Source organism: Nyctibius grandis, chromosome 9 (genome assembly GCF_013368605.1).
Source record: "Nyctibius grandis isolate bNycGra1 chromosome 9, bNycGra1.pri, whole genome shotgun sequence".
NCBI lineage: Eukaryota > Metazoa > Chordata > Aves > Nyctibiiformes > Nyctibiidae > Nyctibius > Nyctibius grandis.
The window spans coordinates 39,160,949-39,164,223 of record NC_090666.1 but is presented as its reverse complement, the minus strand read 5'-3'; positions in this window follow the sequence as shown (position 1 = coordinate 39,164,223).

Genomic DNA, 3,275 nt, shown 5'->3' with positions numbered 1-3,275 from the left:
AGAATAGTATTCTGATCTCTTAACAAGTTGTGGCACCCTCTCAGCAATATCTCGCACCCTAGCACCCAGAAGGCAGCACACCTTTCATGATTCTCTGTCAGGTCGGCAGATGGGCGCCTCAGTGCCCCTCAACAGAGAGTTACCCACCACGAGCACTCATCGTTTCTTTTTACGGTATCCAGTGTCTGCTGCTGGTACAGTTACACCTTGTGGATCTTGATCATGGGTATCTATAGCCATTAAAGCTTCATATCTGTTTTTGGTTGTGATACTGCAGGGTGGAGACTGAAGCGGAGTCTTGCTTTTGTGAGTCACCGGGGTCCAAGGAGCCTCTTAGTGGTGTCTTCTAAGGGGGCATAATGCTGATACCACCTATCTATCTCTGCCTCAGCTCCTCTAATACTGTGCAGCCTTCTAACTGTTTCCTTTAACTCAACTACTTCACGTAACAGACCATCAGCCCGTGCACATCTCAAGCAGACACTCACCTTTTCACCGGGGGAAGGGCTGGGGCACTCGTTGCAGCCCACCACCTGTGCTGAAGCCTTTTTCCTTACTGGCTCCGTCTGGGTGAAAGCATCAGGCTTCCCAGGGGCCTTCTCTGCAGAAGCGCTGGGTTTGGCTCTGAGGCGAGTGCACACCATTGTGGCAGGGGCCTGAAGCGTTTCCCTGGGACTTGGGCCTACAGGCGGTTTGCAGGGCCCGGCCTGCCCGCCCCACCCTGCTGCCACGCCGCGCTGCGGGCCGGTCGCGCTCCCCAGGGGCCCTTCAAATCTTCCCGCGGTGCCTCCAGCTCCGCCCCCTCCTTGCCTGATTCGCTGCCGAGAACTTCCGGGTCCGGACGGGCCTCGGGGCCGCTGCTCGGGTGGCCCCGGGTACAAAACCTGCCCGGTACAGCCCGATCTCACCCTCGCCCGCACTCACCTCAGTCGCTGTCGCTGCCTCACCGACTAACTGAGTCAGTGAGTGGGGAAAAGTCAGGGAACAGTACGGGTACCAGAGAAATCCCTGACGTGAGGTTGGATGGATGATACAGGAAGGGAAAATCGATTCATGGCGGGGGGGAAGATTACATTAGATGTGAGAAAGAACAACTTTAATTTCTGGAGAGTGAGTAGATGTACTAATGGGGCAAGAAACACCTATGAGCTGAAGGGACAAAATCATCTTTCTGGCTAGGACAGCAAAACCAGTTCAGTCCTACACAGACAGCCAGTTTGGAGATACCCACAGGACTTCAAAAGCCCTCACTGAAGGAAGAAGCGGTTCATACTTTAAATGAAATTCGCAGCCTCAGTGGGTCAACACCTGCAGTCACTTTTCCCACAAATCGTCCATATGGGATGCTCAGAGAGGAGACAAGCCTGCTCCAGCAAGTAGCACAGCATCCCTGTAGCAAATCAGGTTGAACTGAGGCCAGAGCTCAGCCACTAACTACAGGTGTGGGGTGGCTGCTAAATAGTCAAGTGACATTTGACATATCTGGCAGATCAATGGTTAAGATTCTAAAACCCCGATTTCTAAATGTACAGTCGACTTTCAAACACGTGGTGTGGAAGTAATGAGTATTACAGAGGTGATAAATGGAAAGGTTATTGCGGATGCAAATCCGTACACAGAGTAAAGCCACCCCATTTCTGAGAATCAGGCCCAGGTTAAGAGAGTAACACAGCAAAGAGCAGAGATCAGATCTTGGGCTTCCTCACAAAGTGCTGGATGTTGGCAAAACCATTTTCAAAGAACATTTTTTGCAACGTTTCTTTTAAAAACAATGTTTTCAAAAAAACTTGATGTTTGATAACAGTGAAAATATTTAAATTAGTTCTAATTTTCCTTTGATGGGAAAAAAATACTTTTCTGCCTCTTCTCTTCAAAAATATAAAGGAGATGATAAAGCAAACAAAGTAACATTGTTAACTTTCCAATGAAAAACAAAACAAAACAGGAAAACCCTTCCTTTTGCTCCTTATAATTTCCATGAAAAAAGGAAAAAATACACTTTTCAGCTTTTTGCAGAAATGAAGTGAATTGTTCATCTCACTGCCATTCTTATGTCTTTAGTAGTTTAGTTATGGTTTCTGTCTCACAACGACAGCCAGTAAGTATTCCCCTCCTACAGCAGCCCATGGAGCTAGAGGAAGTATCATGTTGCATTTATCAGGTTTTTAGTCAATTTTGGTGTGTTGCTTTGCCCAGAAATTGATCATATAATGACTGGTGTTACCCAAGAACTTTATTTCATGAGTTCTGGTACAGTATCGGTAAAGTTAGTATATGGATTTTCTACAAAGCAAAGCAAAGCATTAGTTCTTCAAGGAAAAAGAGGACAGCAGTATTACTAAATTTTGGCTTGAGTTGTGCTTATGTTTCCTACAGCTACGTACAGTGAAAGACAGAATGCAAATGTTAATCCATTAGCAACTTGTACCAAGTAGTAGTTGTAGCAAGTACTTTTATTCAGGAAAGGAAAAAAAAAAATCTATCCATTATTAATATAATTTGTTGCACTTGATTTTCAAGCTTATGAAATTTAAAATGTTCTGTACAATTTTCAGTATTTATCAAAATAAGCTTTTAATTTCCAGCCTCATTCCTTATGACGTATCTGCCACTCCCAAGTCGGAAGCGTAATGAACATGAAAGTACTCAACATAGTAACACGAAAACACTGCAAAATCAAAATGCATCGTTACATTCACTAATTCCATTCTTCTGCTGAAGAACATGCTGTACAAGAAGAGCATCCACTGAAGCCTAATGCAACAATATTACAGAAGAATCAAAATCAGCACTAGGTTCACCATTACACTAGACCTGTGAGTCTGAAAAACCATAAAAATGGAAGAAGTAAGAGTTAACAAATGAAAAAACAAGCTAATGCCACACACGTGGTGAGTCAGAGCATTCTTGTAAAAGAGAAAACATATTGCTGTGTCTGTGAAAGTAGCGTTTAAAATCAACACACCTACGTAAATATTTCTGCTGTTGGATTTCGCTCTTAGCCTTTGCTACACTGTTTGTTATCTCTGCTGAAGTACAGCTCAGGGGCAGCAAGTGCTTAAACACACAACTGATGGAAATAAAGGGCGACAGATGAAAAAGCTACAGGTAAAGAGAGAGGATAACAAGTAAACTGCCACATAGCTTTTTTCAATTGTTCTTATCTGCCCTCTATTCTGTATTTATTTTTTTTCAACCATCCCCACCACGCTGCTCTCACAGCTAACACATCACACATCTGCGCCCAGGGCACGGATACAAACAGCAAAGGCTGC